Here is a 7,520-nt window from a genome sequence, read left to right as displayed (position 1 = left end):
CCACATAAATAGAAAAAAAAAAAAAAAGAATCGTAACAGAATATTCAAAAAGATGCTATATAAGTTGAGAGAAATGTTTCTATAAAAAAATGGGTTATTGATACATTTCCTTACTTTCCCTCCTCATATTTCCATTTTTTTTTAAACAAAATAAGTGATGATGAAAGATCCTAGAAAATGTTGTTTTATGGAGTTCAGATGGATGGGTCGAAACCATTAGATTGGAACTTTTTGTACTATGGTTAAACAGTATCGGATGATCAGATCGGGTATATCCATCCTGATATCTATTCTTATCTGATCCTGTATTGATGGAACAGTTTTTAAAACAGTTAAATTTATTAAAAAATAATTTTTATTAAAATTAAAGGCAAAACTATTTGATTCAACCTAATACAATTGATCCTAATACCAATATCAATGCCACATCGGTCACTATCAATATCAATACAGATATAATTTATGAATCATTTTTATGATCCATATCGGTTGATACAATACCGATACTCCGATACCTTGATCCAGGTACAAATCCAACAACTTTTTCTCTTTATTTTTGTGCAACTTTGTCTCTTTGCCTTAGTAGAAGTGGTAAGGCAACCTTTGGTAGTCAAGAGAAGAAAAGAAAAGAAAAGAAAAGAAAAAAAATACATTTTTTACTTGAATTAAAATTTTTTTTTTGCACTTGATATTTCTTTACTTAATAAAAGATTCTTCCTTTCAAATTCAAAATTTTCTTTGAGAATTATGAAATTTTCTTTTATTCTCCAAAAAAAAATTTCTTACCAAAAGCACAAGAAAATATGAAAAAATATAAAAACATAATTAGATAAAAAATAATGATCACACAATGGTTTTATATGTATCTATCTCTCATTCTTTTTTTTTTTTTTTCTCATATTAATAACCAAACTTAGCCTAAGAGAGAAAGAAAACTGCCATGTGTCTTTTCCGTTTGTCTCCACGTTGTCATTCAACCCAAATATTTGCAATTGACTCCAAATATATCGAAACAATTACAGAAAGGACCATCCCCTTGACGTGGATGGGCCAATCTTGTCAATTTTTGTGGGGCCTCATTGAGCAATATAGAAGAAGAAAGTACGACACATGGCAACAGAATAGCGTACGGGACAAAGAGGGAAGAGCCAAAGAGGAAGGAGGGGTGACAGAGAAGGAGAGCGACTGTTATCAAAATAACCACGTGTCTTTCCTCTTTCTCTCCACGTTGCCTTTCAACCCATATATTTGCAATTGACTCCAAATATATGGAGACAATTATAGAAAGGACCACCCAATTGACGTGGATGGATCAATCTTGTCAACTTTTGTGGTAGGGCCCCTTCTTCAGCAATACAGAGACACCTAGGCAAACCTAGGGGGAGCTTAGGAACTCTAAGAGTAGTTATTTTTCATAAACGCTCCAATGTTTCCACTTGTCCTAATGATCGTATAAATAAAAAAGGACTGCCAATTATTTTTCAAAAAGGAAGGAATAAAAAAATGACTAAGTAGAAAAACCCTCCATCAAGTAATGTGACATATGGCAGCACGATAACGTGCGGGACAAGATCTAGAGTCAAACTTAGGTAGGGAGGAAGGCCCTCTTAGCCAATAAGAGGGTTTCCCTATTAGAAGGATGGGGCTCTATTTTTTATATTTTATTTCTTAAAAAAAAAAAATTTATTTTTATGCAAGGCCTACTATGGAACAATTACCAGGCAAGAGACCCTGAGGACCCAATAGGAGGATCTGGCTCATCTCTAATGGTTGCATCCTTCAATTATTATTTAATCATCTATTTAAAGGTCAGGAGGTTTTGTTGCGTATCCCAATACTTGTCAACACCTGAGAATACGTGTCCAAGCACTCTCAACTCTTGGATAAATCGTTGAATTGTAATTGATGTTAAAGAGAATATTTTTCCCCAATGAGATAAGAGGGACAATATTTGTTACTATTTATTCTTGACAATAACAAAAATGCTTACTAGTTACTATTAATTAGCAAAGGTGGTGGGTAGGAGGGTTAAAGTTAAACCCTCGACTTCTACGTAGGTTTATGCTAGATTTTCACCTGCTTGTTGCCGCCACTAAGTTACAAGCCTAGAAACTCATCCCTGAACGGGGGCTTTATGTTGTTTACTAAGCAAGTTCTTCAAGTTTAATCACATTGTAGGGTTGTAAAAATAGATGCCTTGTTATTAAAACAAGGTGTTAAGGGAACTTGGAATTAAGACATATATTGTAAAATAATCAACAAAAACAACAATTAGTTACTCTTGACGGGTTGTGGTTTGGTTGTCCTAATTGATGGGTGGTTTACATCTTTGCCTTTTAGTTGCTTTTGTTTCAGATTTTGAGCCGTACTCAACCATATGATTCATCATGTACTAAATTATCATTTTTTTTTTAAATATTAAAAATTTCATCAAATTGTTTTATATTATTTTTTATTTAAAATAAAAATATGTGGACCAAGAATTTTTTAAATGGATCAACTTTTTTTCTTGTGACCTCTTTATTTTAATTGGTATAAGAAACTTTCATCAAAAGCAAACAAAAAAAGCACAAAATACCAACCATGATAGGATCAACATAATTCCCCATACCTAGTATTTGGATTATCGTAAATTCATGCCAATATTTCAATTCATTGTTAAACTCTTATTTTATCATGTGGCAAAGTTTAAGCAAAGACTTCTTTATACATGAGTAGATGGTGATGTGCAAATAATCAGACAAAGTTTGAGTGGTAATCTGACTGCCACATGATGGATATATATTAAAATATTGGTGTAGGCAATGGGTAGTATCGTGATAGTAACCCAGAGAGAGAGAGAGAGAGAGATGGAGATGTATGGAATGCTTCTTTGTTAATACAAAAACAACTAAACAAGTATCTATTCTAAAGCATAGGAAGCAATATAATATGAGTCACTCAAGAATTTTTTTGTATGGTAAAAAAATAAGTGTGAGAAAGTTGTGCAAAACATCCACAAGTATAAAGTTTCAGTCTGCTTTGTTATATTATGCTGATAACGAAAGGAAAGTCTAATGTTTTGGAAAAAATGTAGTTGCGTAAGAACACAATGGGAGCTTTAAAAAAAATCGCATATTCAAAGGTGAGAATGATTAAATAAACAATTAAGAGGTTGGTAGCTTGATGGAAAGAAGCCCTTGTTTCATTACCACTCAAATTGGCTGGTTTTGGATTTGAGTTGACACGTTCCATCATCACTCGTTGGTCCTACAAAAATGTTACTTGTTGTATGGGAGCTTCAGCTTGAGGGACTACGATCACTATCATTGAGCACCCTTTTTTTCCTTACCAAAAAAATAAAAAAGGCCAAACAAACTGCTTGGAAATCATTTCTAATAATTGAAACAATGTTATTTTTACCGTGGAAATGAGAATGAGTAAATGGCGGACTAAGAGGAAAAGAGGAGAGTGTTTGATAATGCAAAGAATGATGTTTATGGAGACTTTTAGAGAGAGATTAATTAGGAGAGCATGAAAGAAAAGGGAGGATTAAATTAATTGAGGAGTGGTTTAGGAGAGAAAAGGACGAGACTTTTAAGTGGGAGTTGAAAAAGATTGAAGAGTGATTAATTAAGAGAAATTATTGAGTTGGCAAGAGTAGGAGTGTCAATCCAGATGGTTCGATTCTAATTGGTCCGTCTGGGTCTAACCAGACATGGTCCTATAAGACCAAACCCAGAACTGACCAATTATCTAATTGGTACAATGTTTCACGACTCACGAGTCACGAGCAAGACCTATTATTAATCAATTTGGTTGGTTCCAGTCCATAATTGGTCCCAATAACGGAAGATCATTGATTAAACCAAAAAATGAGTTAATTTTGAGCCCATATATTCGGGCCATACTCAATCCATGGTAGAACTAGAAAAAAGAAAAGAAAAATCTGGATTCTAAGGTCCATCAACTATATAGCCCATTATAGCATGAGCATGCTTGGCCCAAGAGTGAATATTGAGTGACAAATTAAAACCAGTTCTAGTCAATCCTAACCCTTATTTGATTCGGTTTTTTTAACTCAAGATTACGTTCTTTTTATTGGAATTTTTTTTTTTTCAATGAAGATAAAATTCAGTTATTTCACTTATCAATTCGAAAAGTGTGTGAGACAATGATAAGTCTTGATAGTAAAATATAATAGTAAAAAATCATTTCTATTCTCAACTTAAAAGAAATTTTGGAAATAAGACGATGTCTATCCCTCTCCATATATTATGTTGAAAGAAATCCAACAGTTTTTTATATGGATTGTTTGGTCAGATTCTTGAATTTGAAATTGTTGAAGTATTTTTATAATAAAAAAGGAGAGGTATGGGTTCAATGAATCCATACACAATTTGACCTCCTATTTCAACTATTAATTTTAGTATATGAATTGAAGTGGATTTATTCTCATCTAAAAGCTATGAGATTATAATATTAATCCATAAAAAAATTTAAATTAAATTCACTCTAATGGGAATATTAGAATAGTATATATTTACATATGTGGTTTGGTTTCTTACGAAATCATTATAATGGTCTTATAAAATCATAAGTCCAAGAAAAATGTTATTGTTATTCTTTATTAGAAAAAAATTGCCCATGATGATAGAGTGCTATTTTATTTTATTTTTTTCAATAAAACTAAATCGATATAGATTAATACAACTGATTCATCTCGATATTATTATTGATATAGATGACAATCAATATTGCCACTCTCATTGGTGTGACGAACAAATTCCTCTCTTATTGGCTTTACCCAAAACACTCACCTTTTTATTATCTTTTTATGAAAGATTTTGTTGTTATTCCTTTGTTGCATAAGCACTAGTGATGTAGGGTATCAAAGTTTACCATGTGTTAATTTAAATATATAAAGAAAAGCAATAACGGTTGGTAAGTAATGCCACATCATCCAACCAAAGGGCACTACAGGCTGGGGTGTTCTTTACTTCGCTCCACATTCACAGCTGCTTGTGATGTGGGAATTGTCCAGTCTCCATTTCCATTTCCCATTGAATCGTTGATTGGGCACTTTGAAAAGAGGAAAGTGAGAACTTTTAAAGGGGTACGTGTTGCCCTTAGGTTTGTTCCTGATTTCCTTTTTCCAATCACATCACTTTTGTCCTCATCCGCTGCGTGTGAAGAAATCCACGTGTACTCTAACGGATTGGCCACCTGGGTAAGATTTTAGTTTTTTTTTTTTTTCTTTTGGTAAACAGATTTTAGTTTATCAGTGGATGGTTTAGGCTAGATAGGATTGGGTAAAAATCTTTCACAATTGCTGTACTGATGTAGTGAACATCGGGTGATTGAGAGCTTCTTGAGATATGTGTTTAGATGTTCTTAATCGTTTGATATTCATCACACCTCATCGTTTATTACAGAAGATGTGAATACGATTGAATTGTATTGCCCCTAAAAAAAATAAAAAAGTGATTGTCAATTTAATAAGAAAAATGAATTATTGGGTAACCACAACTTGGGCAACAACCAAATTTTGTTCCAAAGTATCAACATCTGCAGCGATCATATCAACACAAATATTGAGAACTAAAACATTGGATAATTAAGTTAAGTAGGAGAGAAGTTCGTTTACCCTAGGAGTAACCACCTCAACCCATCTTACATCATCCATGGGATTTGATCCCCACATCCAAAGGAGGTTTCACGCCATGGACGGTGTGAGATGGGGCAGGACAGTTATATGTAGGGAGGGGTTCTAGAGTTTAGGCTCTTACACTGGCAACCTTTCTTTTTCTCTCTCTTTCTTCCTCACTTAAGTGACCTCTTTGCCCCCATTATGTATGAAATCATTTCATTGTTCTTCATCGGTATCATTTAAATACCAATATTGTTTTTCAGATGATATTTTTCAAGTTTTATGGCTATTAAATATTTGAGTGGCATTTTCTCTCATGGAGGTTTCAGTTGGAGGACCTTTAATTAGTTTTGATACCAAAAACTTGTTTTGTGATAACACTTATTTATTGAGTTATTATTAATTATTATTTATTATTTTTAAGCTTACATGTGATCTTAAAGACTTTGAAGAAGTAAACCCATGAAATTCATCATGATTTTGTATTTTAATTTTCTTTCCAAAGTAAAGGGCATATTAGATTTCATTATAATGAAAAACCCACAAAAATAATAATGGAAAATAAGGAATCATTGAAGTTCTTCCCCCTTTGCCTAGAACCGTTAAGAATTTGATACTATCCCGTCACCGGAAGATTGGTACATTTGGTACCAATACCACATAGACCCATCCTGAATACTAAGAACCATCCCAATTAACACCCTTGGTACCACCTTATACCATACCAAATTAAGACCAATGAAGCTAGCAACCACCAATATACCAACAACTGAATACCATGCCAAGTCTGGTGATTAAACAATTGCTAATTTTTCAAAAATGGAAGGGTGATTCCATCATTTTGATTGTTCGATATTTAGAGAATAATCTGGATTAATTACGAGTAAAGTTTTAAAAAATAAGATGTACCCGATGTATGAGGCTCCCGCATATGTGAGATGTGGTTGGGGAAGGGGGGGGCGGGGGGAGGAACTACACAGCCTTACCCGAATTCAACTAAATTTCAAAATTGAAACTTGATATCTGAGCAAATGGACTCCTAAAGATATATGATAACGAAATAAGGTTTTAGTGCATGGTATTAGTATAGATATCGGTTGCAACTGATACAACTACTGATTGGACCATACTGGGTTAAAAAAATAATCCCTTTTTTTTTTTTTGGTATCGATGGTATTGATCACTGATGAGCACATTTATGTGTGATATCTAGGGTAGTAAAACATGCATTTTACATATTTAGAATGGAGCTACCTTGGGTTTTACTCTCTTTTTGCAGGTTTTATATTTTCAAGGCCTTAAGGATTATCGGGCGCTATATCTTCAATTTTACACGTAAAAAGGTCATATTTCTTTCCGTGGTTGCGAAGATGACGAAATTCTGAGCAAGATGGACGTGTTCAATTAAAAGTACACATTCGTTTGGTCACCTGTACAAATGATTATTCTTTTCAGGTCAGAAAAAGAATAATGGATCAGAACTGAACCGAGATGCAAAACTAGCCCGTTTGCAATTGTCCCAGCGGTACAAGGAATACTCCAAATGCCAACAAGGATCGATGGACCACATCCTTAAGTGATTAAAGATTTGTTTTTGGTAACAACAACTACCTAGCGTAGTTGGTGAGCTATGGTGTACAAAATTCCTTTGCTCACCAAGAGGTCTCAAGTTCGAATCTCATGGTTGTTTTTTTTAGAGAATTTTGTTGAAGATTTCCTGCTTTTCACTCACTTAAAGCACTAAGGGCATGGAGGGGATTTTCACATCAAATTAGAAGCAAGGAAAATCGTGGAAGCAAAAAGAAAAAAATAGAAAAAGGAAAGGAAAATCGTGGAAGCAAGAAGGTTTTTTTTAGAGAATTTTGTTGAAGATTTCCTGCTTTTCACTCAC

The sequence above is a fragment of the Macadamia integrifolia genome, chromosome 12 (genome assembly GCF_013358625.1).
Source record: "Macadamia integrifolia cultivar HAES 741 chromosome 12, SCU_Mint_v3, whole genome shotgun sequence".
Classification (NCBI taxonomy): domain Eukaryota; kingdom Viridiplantae; phylum Streptophyta; class Magnoliopsida; order Proteales; family Proteaceae; genus Macadamia; species Macadamia integrifolia.
The sequence above is the reverse complement of the archived record's forward strand: the minus strand, read 5'-3'. Positions refer to the sequence as shown.